Consider the following 16,240-nt stretch of genomic DNA (forward strand, 5'->3'; position numbering starts at 1 on the left):
CCTTTCCTTTCCTTTCCTTTCCTTTCCTTTCCTTTCCTTTCCTTTCCTTTCCTTTCCTTTCCTTTTCTTTTCTTTTCTTTTTCTTTTCTTTTCTGTGACCAAAATTCGGTGACCAAAGAGCAGCAGAAAAAAAGAAGAATGAGATTACAGCTTCCAAGTTGTCTGCCTAGCTAGTCTTGGGGACATCCTAGTGTTACCATCTTACAGCATCAATCTGGATAAGATTTGTGCTCAAGGAAACATGAAATGTACCAGCACTGGCATTCATTGCTGTCTAATACTAAAGTGTGATTTTAGGAAAATATGAGGAAACGGTAAAGAGTATTGTTGTAAAATTTTAGAAAAATGAAAAATAGAGCACTGTCTCTAAAGTTTTTCCCCTGTCTCACTGCATGGCTTCTTTTCCACTGAACTGTCATAGAAACATAGAATGGCTTGGTTTAGAAGACATTAAAGCCCACTCAGTTCCAACCTCCTGCTGTGGGCAGGGATGCCACTCACCAGCTCATGCTGCTAAGGGCCCCATCCAAACTGACCTTGAGTGCCTCCAAGGATGGGGCACCCACAGCTTCTCTGGGCAACCTGTGCCAGGGCCTCATCACCCTCTAAGAATTTCCTCCTAAATCTAACCTAAATCTCCCCTCTTTTAGTTTAAAGCCATTCCCCCTTGTCCTGTCACTATCAGACCATGTAAAAATTTGGTTTTTCTCCTGGTTATAAACTTCCCTCATGTACTGGAAGGCCACAATGATGTCCTCCTGGAGCCCTTTCTTCTCCAGTCTGAATAAGCCCAGCTTCCTTAACCTTTCTTTGTAAGAGAAATGCTCCATTACTTCTTTACAGAAACACTGATAGAATCTTCAGAAAACACGTTCCATACAGGAATTGTTCTTTCCTATCATCATGCTTGGTAATGAAGATTTTACAAAGGAAAACATAATTACGGGGGAAAAAAAAAAAAACAAACCTTAACAATATCATGGTCATCATACCTGCTATTTTTTCCATGTCTAAGAGGTCAACCATTGGGACCAGACCAGTTTCCTATTTGACTAGTGTGACTGGAAGTTTCTACAATGTTTTTGCAAATGGAACAACCATTACTATCTGTTTGTGAAATAAACAAATCACAAGAACAAGAAACCCAAATTCAATTTTTCCTTTCTCAACCTAAGTCTATCAGTTAGATATATTTATGCTCTCTGCTGACTTGACTATATTCCCTGCACACTAGGAGAAAGCGAAATGGGAAAGGCATATCATTTTTGAAAATGAAAAGGATGGACAACAGAGTACAGTGTTTTGAGTAAAGCATTCTCTTGCATACCACTTTTCTAGCTATACAATGGAGGTTGTAACCCTCGTGGGTCCCTTCCAACCCAGAATGAGTCCATAATTCTATGATTCTGTGAGTTTTGAGTCCACACTGGAACTGACAAGGCAAAAGGAAAACTCCAAACCAGCATTTGAGGACTTTCAGTCTTCCTAGACTGATTGTGATCTAACACAGCCAGGACAAAAAAAACAACCCAAACAACAAACACTTCTTCTAGCATAGGCAGGGAAATGTTACCTAAAGCGGTGATGTTGCCCTAGACCCTAAATACAGTTCTGATCAAATGAAAATCGTACTGTACTTTGTAAACAGAGAGTATGTTTATATGATCTAAGAGATAGAAAGTATATGCCTTTAATATCCTAAAAACTATAGACTAAGGATGAGAGAGAAGACCTGCTAAAGCTGATGAATGATCCACACTGACAAAAAAGCCAATCACTTAAAGCGCCCATGAATAAATGCAGACTGAAAAGCAGGTTACTGGATTTTAGGACAATATATTTTAGGACAAACCTCCACTCAGAGTACTAGGTCCAAGCAGTTGACGAAATGTAGGATGGAGAAGAGGGGCAATGACAAAGATCCCAGGACCTGGTTCAGGGTTGTAATGGAACCATAAATAATTTTTAGAGTGGCATTCTGAAATCATCACATAAAAGGCATCATATAATGTGCTATATAACTAAATATAGCTACTTTTCCATTATTTAAAAACAACAACAATAACATAACAAACAAACCTCTCACTGCTTTAAGCATTGATAGCAAGAGGAGGGAAATGAACAGAGAATAACACCATTAGAATCAGAATTGCTGAATGGATACATGTGGACAGTAGAAGTCAATTAGTAAGAGATTTTAGGTAGTCCCTGCAGTAATATTCCATAGGATCCACAATATAGACATCCTACTTCTCTGACCTCTGTAACAGCATAGGAAAATGCCTGCCAGACTACATTTAGACTTTTTATTACTGAGTGATTTCAGCAAGCATTGCACATGAACTGTATAATACTTAGGATGATAAAATAACTGTTCATAATGGCATGTAATGAGCAGCAAATGACATCTGTAGACAAAGAAGATGCTCCCAGCTTTCAGAGACTAAGTATTTTTGTGGCATAATTTTACAGTCACCCCTGGTAACAAGCACTGACGCTGTTCTGCCTTCCAGTGCTGTGTTTTACATATGTACAGTGACTGAACAGCATTTGAAAAGAGCAATTAGATTGCAAGAACAAGACTGGTTAGGGATCCTGACTTTCTGCCTCTTTTTATCCATCTAATTCTTCCACATTATAGTCTCTTAAAAAACGTCTGAATAGCTAAACTGCTCAAACTTGACAGGTTTGAATTGCCGACAGGATGGTCCATACATTGCAGCTTTGGTTACAATTTTTTTTTTTTTTTTTGGGTCATGATCTTGACTTTACAGATTTAATTCATGTGAGAGGAGGAAAATCAGTTTGTTGCCATTCTTCTGCATTACTTATTGAATTCAGGAAGTGATGGGAGGAAAAGTAAACTTTGGAATATATCCCTGGACACACCTTAGAATAGCAATGACTTTTTACATTAAATGAAAGGAACTTCAGTTGAGAAGTGTCTGTATTTGCTCTGTGCTTATGACTTCCAGTAATGTCAACACTTTACAGCTGGTGTAACTGAAACACAGTACCTAAGAAGCAGAAAAATATTTCAGAAAGATTAATTTTGAAGATAACAGCCTAAAGCATTCAAGGAATAATGGGTTCAGAAGGGCTTTTCCAAGCACAAATTCATCTCCACATTTTTTATTGTTGCACTTGATGATTGCTTCTCAGAAAAAAGATAAAATTAAAAGTTCTGTAGAGCAAGAATAAACTCAACAATGTTCTATATCTCAATTTATTGAAAATAATATAGCTAGCAGGAGATTGAAAAACAATGCAATCTTGTGAATATGTTTTTCATCAGATAAAAGAACAGCCCATTAACATGAGAATTAAAAGGTCATCAACTGTATGAGTTCTCTGCCATCAACATTTCCCTTTTACTTCTTTGCACTAGTGTCACAGTGATTTACACTAGCGCCATTGATACTGTTGTGTTGCTGTAAATATATTTACAAAAAATCCAGACATTTCTAGCCTTTGTCTCAAAACCATGATTTTTCTTTAAATGAAAATGAGGACAGCTTCTGATGCATAATTGAGATGAGGCACAACTTGATCTCCCAATTAAGTTCCCTCATACAAAAAATGGGTCATACTCCTTTAATGTTCTGGGGAGTGGCTTCAGTATGATGCCTCCAATATTCTCCCCCCAAGCTATATACTAAATGTCTGGAGTCAATATGTGATTATCTCCTAATATCAGGAGAATCTGTCAGCCCATTTTTTTTGCAATTGTTTTGAACCACAGACATGTAGGTGGCATATTGTGTATTCCATCAACATCTCTCTTAACATTTGAAAGGAATGCTCTACTTAAGTTCAACTTTGTTTTATGGAAAAGAAAAAGTGGGTAATACCTAGAATGATATGTACAGTATATTCCAATCATGTAACTTAACTCATTTAATTACTACATTAAAATCAGGAATATTCCATTAATACAGTATATGTATGTAAAATGAGAATAAAAACATTCATAAACTCTAATCTTAGTAAAACAATTCTTTTCTGCTGTGCAGACAAAACGCTAGCATATCACCTCAGTTTACATGGCAAGTAGTATAGGAATGAAGAAAATGTTAAGTGTTCAGCACATACCTGACTGGCCAGGTGAAAATCACCTGTTCACCTTCCATTTCTGACAGATACTCAGTACCAAAGCACTTCTACAGCAATTCTGTATTTCTGCTAACATCTAAACTGTGTCCTTTCCTGTTTCAGTCTGTTCTCCTGTCCTCTACAGACATGCAGTGTTTTCTGTCTATGACATTTTTCTCCTTGAACTTCTGTTCTCTTTATTTCAGATAATCACCATCTCTGCAAGACTACCAGAATGTTCACTTTTTGCTTGTTTCTTTCTTTCAGAGTCTTAGTGGATCATGCTTTTGTTTTGTTTTATTTTGCTCAGTATTGTATTATTCTGTTTGGAAAAGCCTCAGACTGGGAACTGTTCCAGACTTACGTGTGCTAGGTAGCACAAAATAATAATATTCAGAATGACACACCAGTTTGCAGCATCATGACATTGGTTCATTTTCAGGTTTTCAAAGGGATAATTACCTAGCAAGGAATAACTACCTTTCCAGACAATTTGCATCTTGTATTTGCGAAGATGACTCTACAGAACTATATTTTGCACTTTCAGGAGGCAGGCGACCAACGTGGCTGAGCAAGAACCTGCAGCTTAAACTGACGGAAAAGAGGGAAATGTACAGGAAGTGGAAGCAGGGTTGTGTAACCTGGGAGGAATACAGGGCAGTTGTCCACGTGTGTATAGATAAGATCAGGAAAGCCAAGGTGCATATAGAGCTGAACTTGATGAGGGATGTGAAAGATAACAAGATGGGGTTCTACAGGTACATAGGCAGGAGGAGATAAGTCAAGGAGAGTGTTCCCCCTCTGATAAAAGATAATGGAGAGCTGGCTTCCTCAGATATAGAAAAAGCTGAGTTACTCAATGAGTGCTTTGCCTCAGTCTTCTCTGGTGGTCATGTCTGCCAGGACCCTGAACCTCTAGGTGAGGGTGCAGGGAGCGGATTCTGTCCCACTGTAACAGTGGAACAAGTCTGAGACCTCCTCATGAAATTGAATGTGTGGAAGTCCATGGGGCCAGGTGATATCCATCCTAGGGTTCTGAGAGAGATGGCTGATGTGGTTGCCTAGCCGCTCTCCGTCATATTTGAAAAGTCATGGCTGTCTGGTGAAGTCCCTGGTGACTGGAGAAAGGGAAACATGACTCCCACTTTTATGAAAGGGAGAAAGGATGACCCGGAGAACTGCAGGAAGGTGAGCCTCACCTCTGTGCCTGGGAAGATCATGGAGCAGATCCTCCTAGAAGACATGTCAAGGCACATACGAGACAAAGAGGTGATCCAAGACAGCCAGCATGGCTTCACTAAGGGCAGATCATGCCTGACCAGTCTGGTGGCCTTCTATGATGAAGTGATGACATCGGTGGATTGGGGAAGGGCGATACATGTTATCTACCTGGACTTCTCCAAAACCTTTGACATAGTCCCTCACCATATCCTTCTCTCTAAATTGGAGAGGTATGGATTTGAAGGATGGACTGTTCAATGGATTAAGAACTGGTTGGCTGGTCGCAGCCAAAGTCTTGTGATCAATGGTTCTATGTCAGGATGGAGGCTGGTCACAAGTGGTGTCCCACGAGACTCAGTCTTGGGACTGGTGCTCTTCAACATCTTTATCAGTGACATAGACGATGGAATTGAGTGCACCCTCAGCAAGTTTGCAGATGACAACAAGCTGAGAGGTGCAGTCAATACAGTAGGGGGAAGGGAAGCCATCCAGAGGGACCTGGACAGGCTGGAGAAGTGGGCCCACGAGAACCTAATGAGGTTCAACAAGGCCAAATGCAAGGTGCTGCACTTGAGCCAGGGCAATCCCAGGTATTTATATAGACTGGGGGAAGAACTCCTTGAGAGCAGCCCTGCGGAGAGGGACTTGGGGGTCCTGGTGGATGAGAAGCTGGACATGAGCCAGCAGTGTCTGCTGGCAGCCCAGAAGGCCAACTATGTTCTGGGCTGCATTAAAAGAGGAGTGGCCAGCAGGGAGAGGGAGGGGATTGTCCCCCTCTACTCAGCTCTTGTGAGGCCCCATCTGGAGTACTGCGTCCAGGCCTGGGGCCCCCAGCACAAGAAGGATGCAGAGCTCTTGGAACGAGTTCAGAGGAGGGCGACCAAAATGATCAGAGGGCTGGAGCACCTCTCCTATGAAGAAAGGTTGAGGGAACTGGGCTTGTTTATCTTGGAAAAGAAAAGGCTCCTGGGAGACCTCATTGTGGCCTTCCAGTACTTGAAGGAAGTGTATAAACAGGAGGAGGAACAATTGTTTACGAGGGTGGATAGTGATAGGACAAGGGAGAATGGTTTTAAACTAAGACAAGGGAGATTTAGGTTAGATATTTAGGAGGACGTTTTTCACTCAGAGTGTGGTGACACACTGGAACAGGTTGCCCAAGGAGGTTGTGGATGTCCCGTCCCTGGAGGCATTCAAGGCCAGGCTGGACGTGGCTCTGGGCAGCCTGGTCTAGTGGTTGTTGACCCTGCACACAGCGGGGGGGTTGAAACAAGATGATCATTATGGTCCTTTTCAACCCAGGCCATTTTATGATTCTGTGATTCTATGAATACCCTTTTGAAATCTATTTGAAGAACACCCAGGCTGCAGTTTCATGCAAATGTAATAGTCTAACACATACCTCATCATCCAAGCGAAAACACTTGAGCATACTAGTTACAGAAAAGACTGTTGTATAAGCCTGATGAATCCCACTGAAAGATTATTCCCCTTTTCACCACAAATCTTTATTGGATTAATTAAAATAATCTCATTGTTTCCCCTTCAAAAATAAATCATGAATGAACATATTCAGTTCCAAGTGGTGAGCTGGCTTTCCATCCGTCACAAAATCATCCCAAACTGCAGGGCATACATTCAAGGAAAAAAATGGGAGAAAAAAATCTGACACTGACTTTTCTGAGCATGTGAAATATGATGGAGGTTTTTCAAGAAAGAAGACTGAAACTGTTTATTATTTAATACTGAGGAGACAAACACTTAGAAGACCATGGTATTTAGAATGTCCTGTTAGCAATTCAAGGGCATTTAGACTTAAGAGCTACAGCCAACTTATCTCCCTCTGCAGAGCCAAAAGAAAATCGTACATTCTCTTGTGAAATTTTTTTACCTCTAATATATAATTGTTCACATTCAGTCTGTTGAGAAAGATAAAGATTTCTTTCCTATGAAAAGTCCAATTTGAGGAGAATCTATTCCAACATATTCATTGCAGCTGAAGGGTTCTCAAAGCTTGTCAGAGACTGCCATAGCCCTCTGCTCTGTTTGCCCCCATATATCTCACAAGGCAGCACAGTGAAATTTCAAGATGTGCAAAAGCAGTTCCAGACAGCAGGTACCCTCTCACTACATACAGCTCAAGACCCCTTTCAGCCTGGGAGTTACTTTTGTGTAGCAAGAGGGAAGATCTATACAATTTCTTGCAACCTTATGTGTTCTTATGTCAGTGGTTATCAAATCAAGACAGCTTGTACGTGCAGTTAGTAGTTATTTAGCCCTCAGAAAATTCCTCCCTAATGGGCTTAAGTTAATAGCGTATTTCAGCGAACAGGTCAGAATAGTACTTCATCTATAACATTTCGTGTCATCTGATTTGCCCAACAATTTTGGAACATTTATTTCTCAACTCCTCCATTCATTTTCTTTGTATCTTTGCAATAGAGGTCTAAAAGCATTTGGCAGCCTCTTTTATGTTATAGTTGTTTCAGGCACTTTAGCTTAACAGGGATCCAGTTCTTTCATTTTAGCTTAATCCTATAGACAAGAAAGAAGAAACTGTTTTTCTTGCCAAATCTAACACAATAAAAAAGTTACATTGAAGAAAAGAAAACATCTAAAACCACCTACACTGCAATGAACTCAGCAAAAAATTTACTTCCATAAGTTCAGCAAAAAACAACGCTCAGAACAGTATATGTCATGGTATCTTAAATGACCATGGAGATGCCATGTGGCACTAGCCTGTGAGACTCTGCATTGCTTAGGACAGCATTCTTTCCTAAGGTCCTGTGAGCCAAAAGACAAACATTGAATATACCAGTCAAAACACTACTGTGGCAAAAATGGAGAACAGAAGGAATTATTTGATCCAACTAGTTGGAAGGCCATAAGCTGCTGGGAGCGAATCAGTATCCAAATTCACTGTCCTGAGATTGACAAATCTTTTATTTTCTATTCCTGTCTTCATCTTTAGAGGAAAAAAAAAAAAAAAGGACAAGTGGCTGATAAGTGCCTTATTTTGAAAGAAAGAAAGAGTGTTGTGGAAAAACAGACATTTAATCTCCAGTATTCCTCACTTAAACATCTGCCTTTTAACAAAAATAAATAAATAAATAAAACGATCCAAGAGGATGAGGAAGAAGAGAGCAAGCCCAATAAGTAAGTAGCAGTACATTTCCAAAATGGCAGAAAAAGTTATCAGTTATTGGAAATGGAGATCCAGTCTGACCATGACAGATCACGATTTGTCTCTCAGTAAAGGATTCAGAGTAGATGAGATTTCAAAAACAAACAAACAAAACAACCTCAAAAAACCACCACAATTTTTTTTTAATTTTAATCTCAAAGTTTATTTTCATTTATGAGCTCAGTTGTGGATAAAATTGATGAAATTCCCACTTACCATGTAGACAATATAGGTTATAAGAAACTGTAAAATTAGTAAATATCATAAATGGTTTAAATACAAGCGGTTAAACTGTTAATGGCCATGTCTCTGTCAATGAAGCATGAAATTAGCCAGATTGGAAAAGACCTTCAACTTCATCAAGTCCAGCCATCAGCTTGACATAGAGTCCCATCACTAAATCACGTCTTAGTGCCACAGATATCGGGAGGTGGTTTTTGAATTCTCCATCTAGTATCTCAGTCCACTTTGTCTCAAACACACTGCAAAAGCAGTACTCCTTCATAGGAAAAAGAAATTTTCAAAGCAGACAAATAAATACTACCAGAGAACAATAGAATAATAGAATTGTAGAATCATTTGAATTGGAAGGGACCTTTAAAGGCCATCTAATCCAACTGTCCTGCTATGAACAGGCACATCTACAGATAGATCAGCTTGCTCAGAGCCTGGTGCAGACTGACCTTTACTGTCTCCAGGCACAGGGTATCCACAATGTCTCCGGGCAACCTGTTCTTTATTATAAAAAACCTTTCTCTTCATTATATATTCAATCTAAATCTTTTCTCTCTAAGTTTGAAACCATTTCCCTTTGTACTATCACAAAAGACCGCGCTAAAGAGTCTGTTCCCTTCTTTCTCACAGCCCCCCTTTGGATACTGAAAGGCCACTCTCAGGCCAGCTTGGAGCCTTCTGTTCTCCAGGCTGAACAGCCTCAGATCTCTCAGCCTGTCCTCATAGGAGAGGTGTTCCACCCCTTGGATCATTTCTGTGGCCCTCCTCTGGATGCGCTCCAAGAGGTCCATGTCTCCCCTGTACTGAGGACTCCACATCTGGACACAGTACTTTAAGTGAGGTCTCACCAGCACAGAGTAGAGGGGCAGGATTACCTCCCTTGCCCTGCTGGCCACACTTCTTTTGATGCAGCCCAGGATACAGTTGGCTTTCTGGGCTGTGAGGGCACATTGCTGGCTCATGTCAAGCTTAGCATCCACCAGTATCCTCAAGTCCTTTTTGGCAAGGCTGAGTTCAACCATTTTAAATTCTTTACTGAGAGTGGTGAGATGCTGGAACAGGCTGTCCAGAGAGGCTGTGGATGCCCCGTCCCCGGAGGTGTTCAAGGCCAGGCTGGATGGGGCCCTGGGCAGCCTGGTCTAGTATTAGATATGGAGGTTGGTGGCCCTGCCTGCAGCAGGGGTGTTGGAGCTTGATGATCCTTGAGGTCTCTTCCAATCCAAGCCATTCTATGATTCTATGATTTCATCTTCCAGCTTGTATTGATAGTGGGGGCTGCCACAAGCAAGGTGAAAGATGTTATACTGATTTGTTGAACATTATGAGGTTCTCCTGGGCCCACTGCTCAGCCTGTCTAGGTCTCTCTGGATGGCATCCCATCCCTTGGATCTGTCAACCACACCAAACAGCTTGGAATCATCCACAAACTTGCTCAGGGTGCATTCAATCCCATTGTCAGTGGCACTGATGAAGATATTGAAGAGCACTGGTCCCAGTACAGGCCTTTGAGGGCCACCACTCATCACTGATCTTCATAGAATCATAGAATGGATTGGGTTGGCAGGGACCTCAGAGATCATCTAGTTCTAACATCCTCTGATGTTGCAGGGTTGCCAATCACTAAATCAAGTACTAGATCAGACTGCCCAGACCCCATCTAGCCTGGTCCTGAACATCTCTAGAAATGGGACGTCCACAGCCTCTCTGGGCAGCCTGTGCCAGCACATCTCCCTGTGAAAAATTTCCTTGACATCTAATTTAAATCTCCTTTCCTTTAGTTCTAAACCATTTTCCCTTGTACTGTCTCCACCTGGACACTGACCCACTGATCACTACCCTCTGGGTATGATCTTGCAACCAGTTCCTTGTTCATTGAATGGTCCAGCCACCAAATCCATATCTTTCCAATTTAGAGAGAAGTTTGTTATGGGGGACCATATCAAAGGTCTCACTGCAATCCAGATAGATGACATCAGAGGCTTGTTCCTTATCCATTGATGCAGTTATGTCATTGTGGAAGGCCCCTAGATTGGTCAAGCAGCATTTGCCTTCGGTGAAGCCATGCTTGTTGTCTCGTATCACCTCCCTATCTTCCATGTACCCTAGCATAGCTTCCAGAAGGATCTGTTTTATGACCTTCCCTGACACAGAGGTGAGCCTGACAGGTCGGTAGTTCCCTGGGTCATCCTTCCTACCCTTTTTCTAGTCACCAGGGACTTCACCTGACTGCCATGACTTTCCAAACACCATTGAGAGTGGCTTGGTGACTGAAGAAGGCCTCCTTAATGATCTAACAGTTCTGCTCTGCCACCTTGTCCTTGATGATGTTGAGGGCAGTTAACCAGGAGGTTTTGTTGACTAACTTCCTGAAGAGCTGGAAGCTGGCTTTCTTAAAATTTAGCATGCCAGTTTTACAAAATCACATGAAGTAACTTTAATTTTCAGTGATTTTATGCCTTAGGACAGGAAAGAGATCTTTTGGGTCTCTGCAGGCTGTACCCAGATTTGCAGTGAGAGCAGACTGTCTCTGTCCTTTCCATTCACATCTAGACTCCTTTGCAATCATATACCAATTTGAAGTAAGATCTCAGAAACAAATTCAGAAGCAAATACTCCTGAAATTTAGGGGAGTTAGCTTCAAACATTATCTTTGCGCCTTTTTCACTTGAATTAAAGTGAGTCAAAGCCCCTGAACAGTACATCCTGATAAAAATCAGGCTCAGACCTGAACCTTGTGTGCACAGATTTATCTGTAAAAGTGATATTTGCCTGTGCTAACTAAACACAACATTACTGATGCCATCTTGGTTGTCCGTGATCATAAAACCTAAGGACAGTGTTAGAAAGGTTGAAAAAAAAAACCCACAGATGAGAGGTGTCCAACACACATCCTCTTGCCTGGAAGCAGCTTTCTTGTCCGGTTGATGTAGTGTTCAGGATATTTTTTATTCTGTAGTGCTCAAGAGTTCTCCTTTTTAAACAGCATTTCAAACACACTTGGTTGCAAATAAATCTTTGCCAACATGCCACAACAGTGGTCCAAATATGAAGACAGCTGCAATGAATAATGCAAAGGTCCAAAACCTCCGTTTCTCCTCAGTTTCAGTTTAGAAATCCTGTGATGATTATTTATCATCAGCATCAATAATTTAATTATATGCATCTGAGATGACATACTGGGAGTGAATTGGGTGGGAAGAAAAGAGTTGTGAAGAAATTGAAATGGAAGGTCAAGAACATCAAGGCAAGGTCATGAAGAGGAACAGAGTTGGAAAAGCAAGAAACAAGGGATGGAAGAAGCAATACTTACTCAATGAATAATTCAGGACATGTCACTGAAGAAAGGCAAAAAATAACAACTACTCTCCTACATGAAAGCCAGCTTTGGCTCTTGGTCCTTAGGCAAATCTTCCTCTGACTTCAACAGATGTTCTGTGCTTTATCAAAAGCAATACATAATTCTGATTGCCCAGAAGGGTTTCAGTTCTCACTCTAAAAGAATGTGATGCCCTTAATTTAAGAATAAACAAACATCTATGCCTTAGCATATTTCATTTTTACTCCCACGATTCTGATTTCCTGGAGACCATGCAGTTAGTGTTCTTTTAAAGCTGTATATTATAAAATGCAAACGGCTTTCTCAGAGATTTAAAAAATGTGAAGGTCAGGGATTCCTAACTGTTGTTTCTGTTCCCTTTTCCCTTACTTAATGTTTGAGTTTTTGCCAAGAATTCTAATCTTTATCTAAGGCATATTCAAATTAAATGACTTATAACTACCATCTGTTACTTGTTTGAAAGACTAGTACATTTTGCAAACACAGATGAGCACTCTTTCTACAAAATAATCTCAACCAGTATTGGTAAAATGAAACAAAAAGTAAAGTAATACACGGCAAAAGCAACAAAGGAGAGAATCTAGTTTTAACTAGTATTTCAGTACTAGGACAACTGATAGTCAAGGACTGTAAAGTAGAAGTCACTATGATATTATATTCATTTATTCAACAGACTGAGGACTAAAACATAGTACTTGAAGCACCAAATTCAGGACTACTGACAAATTCTCAGTAGTAATAACTATGGTGAATACTAAAATTATCTAGTAATAAACTGATGTGTTTTTCCCCCTTTCAGGCTTTTAATCCTCTCCAAGGACATCAACAAGATTAACTGTTTATTTCTCTGAATGTATCATCACCATGTTCTAGGCTAAATAACAAAAGTTAATATTTGAGGTTAGGCTTAATAGGAAATTAACTATCCTTAGGCTCAGCAGAATCATGGGACAAATGAATTCTCTCTCTTTGAAATCACAAGGAGTTGTGTCATTGATTTTAATGGAAACAGAAACCTTTGATTCTAAACTGATAGGGACCTGAAAAAAACCTGAAATGAGGAAAATACAATTGGCAACAATAGTCTGAAAATATTTCTCTCTGAAGACAATTTTCCTTGGCAGTAGCTTCACAAAATTCCAGTTCTTTCACTGAACTAAAATTTAGATAGTTTTTTAAAACCTAGGCAGATGATTTTACCATTATATCACAGACTTCTTTCATTTTTTCACCATTTGCATAATCCAAAATACTTTTTCTTTTATTGTTTGATGAAATACAGCTCCTCTGAGCTCTTGCGGAGTTTTAGAATACATATAGCATTGATTTTTTTTGCATGTTTCTCATCTTTGGTTTATTGTGAAAACATTGAATACTAAATTCAATTTATAACTCCTTTAAAGAATCAGCATAATTCTTTAACATTCAGAGGCCACTGTATAGCACTTTAAATTTATAATTGTTGAAAAAAAATAAAAATAAGGTTAATTAATTCCTTAACGGGAATATGAGGAAACTGAAGATAAATGACATGTACCATGTAAGATGGTAGGTCAGGAAAAAATGGTCGTAGTTTCTAATTCCAGGTCAGCTTGACTGCATTACAGGAAACATTACTTTTTCCTTCAAAAACAACTCAATAATTTTTCAAGTTTAAGCTGATCTCTTCTAGAGGTGGTAAATGTTTGGTTATGGCTTGAACAAGGAAACAACATCCTCTTCTCTGGCTTGTGGATTACAATATTTTTCCTACATTACTGTAATAAGGGGCTACCATTAGAAACATGTATAAAAACTCATTCTAGTGATTTAATTCAAAATGAGTGCATGGCGATGTATTTTTTTTTAAAAACAAATAAGGGTCTTTCCCTGCAGACATAGCTAGTCAAAAATATTTATCAGAAGACTCACACTTGCAATTATTGTAATGATTTCCATAGAAGTATTTTGTAAATAAGCCTTACAACTCAGCTGAGTGCTGTATGCTTGTAATAACTATTCTCAACCCTCCATCTGTTGGGTTTTTTTTTTGTTTGTTTGTTTTTTTAAGGACACAACAGACAGTAAAGTTTAAAGGTGTCAATGATTTACAGGCTGGCCTTGTTCCATGACTAATGGGGCAAGGGGACCCACAGACCCATGCCCAAGGAAGGGGGAAAGGAGAAAGGAGAAAAGGTAGGGAGATGGGCCTAAAAACAAAACAGCGGCAATGATCTGAGGAGGAAAGCTAATTTACTAAAAAAAGATATCGGAATGCAAGATAACACAATATAATACAATATAATTAAGATTGAGGCTAATAAATCAAATCAAATGAGAGTGAGTGTCCAAAAAAACAAAGGCCTTACTCTAATGCTGGCGGTGAGATGGCTAGGGAGAGAGACGCTGCTCGGATGAACCGGAAGATTAAAAAAAGGGACGTCTTGTGATCTGTGTACAGTTTTTATCTTTCCCTCTGAATGGAAAACAAAACAGAACAATGCAAAGTCCTCTGGGGTACGTAGTTCTTCTTTTCTACTGACGATCCTTAGAACTGGAGCATTAACTGTTTAACTCCCAGTGCACTACATGATGTTATGATGTGGAAAACTGATAACAAAAAATCATAAAACCATGACAAAAAGTTTTATGAATACTTATGTTTCAACAGTAGACTTTACAGGGCAAACAACTAGGGTTTATGAACCTAATCTTAGGTGGTGTATGTGGTACTTTTTGGTCCTCCTCAGTTGCCTTTAGATATTCCAAGAGATCATGGTTTTGTATATTATCCATGACATTACCTATGCCTTTTAAATAATATAAGAAAGGCTTGACAAAAAGTTGCAGACCTCAAAGCCCACTCAGTTTCACCAACCTCCTGCTGTGGGCAGGTTGACCCCCAACAGATCAAGCTGTCCAGGGCCCCACCCAACCTGGCCTTGAATTCCTCCAGGGATGGGCCACCCACAGCATCTTGGGGCAACCTCTGCCAGGGCCTCACCACCCTCTGAGTAAATAATTTCCTCCTAAAACCTAACCTAAATCTCCCCTCTTTTAGTTTAAAGCCATTCCCCCTTGTACTATCACCATCTGCTCATGTAAAAAGTCAGTCACACTCCTGCATTTATGTTCCTGTTAAGTACTGCAAGGCCACAATGAGGTCTCCCTGGAGCTTTTTCTTCTCCAAGCTAAACAAGCACAATTACCTCAACCTTTTTTCATAGGAGAGGTGCCCGAGTCCTCTGAGCATCCTAGCACCTCCTCTGGACCTGCCCCAACAGTTTCACGTCTTTCCTGCACTGGAGATCCCAGCCCTGGATGCAGCACTCCAGATGGGGTCTCATGAGGGCAGAGAAATGAGAGACAACCCCCTCCCTCTCCCTGCTGGCCACCCCTCTGTTGATGCAGCCCAGGTTACTGTTGACCTTCTGTGTTGCAAGCACACACTTTCAGATCATTTTTTCATCAACCAGTACCCCCAAGTCCTTTTCCATTGGGCTCGGGGGAAATACGTAAAACACCAGACAGAACCATATGACTGGCAAAGTGACAGGACTAGCTAATATGACAAGTTGTTAAATCACCTTTCATAGAGATATTAATGGCGAATATACATCAACTTACAGGATACAATTTAGCAATAATGACATCAATCATGGCATTATGTAGGAGAATGAAGTAGAAGAACCACTAGAGGATCATTTGTTCTCAAATATTTCTTTGAAAACTCATGAAGATTGATTTCATTTGGCATTACATAAATGATTCCTCATTTTTTCCCCCCTAAATGTATTATTATTTGATGTGGATAGATTACATGGTTTTATAGCTACACTGATGAAAATGAAACTGAAATGCATTAGAACTAGCATGCTAGCACACTTCACAGCAGCTTTAAGAAGCTTGGAAAAAGAAATCAGGAAGCTGCATCAGGAGGGGAGAAGAAGAACAGCGCTGAGCTCTGCTCTCTGTGACAGCAACAGGGCCCGAGGGAATGGCATGGAGCTGTGCCAGGACAGGAACAGGTTGGGGTTAGGGAAAGGGTCTGCACCAGAGGGCGGTGGGCATGGAACAGGCTGCCCAGGGCAGTAGGTAAAATCCCAAGCTGCAGGGAGCATTGGGACAGCACTCTCAGACATAGAGCTTGGGTTTCGGTGGTGCTATGTGGAGCCCAGGGCTGGACATGG

At 40.4% G+C, this 16,240-nt stretch overlaps 1 long non-coding RNA gene across 1 annotated transcript in view; it reads right to left on the reverse strand.

The window, feature by feature from the left end:
• Positions 1–16,225, reverse strand: part of LOC110389917 — a 50,501-nt gene extending 34,276 nt beyond the window's left edge. Inside the window, exon 1 of the long non-coding RNA XR_002433445.1 lies at positions 14,420–16,225. This is a non-coding gene — a long non-coding RNA (uncharacterized LOC110389917). The remainder of the gene's footprint in view (positions 1–14,419) is intronic.

Source organism: Numida meleagris, chromosome Z, assembly GCF_002078875.1.
Source record: "Numida meleagris isolate 19003 breed g44 Domestic line chromosome Z, NumMel1.0, whole genome shotgun sequence".
NCBI classification, from domain to species: Eukaryota; Metazoa; Chordata; class Aves; order Galliformes; family Numididae; genus Numida; species Numida meleagris.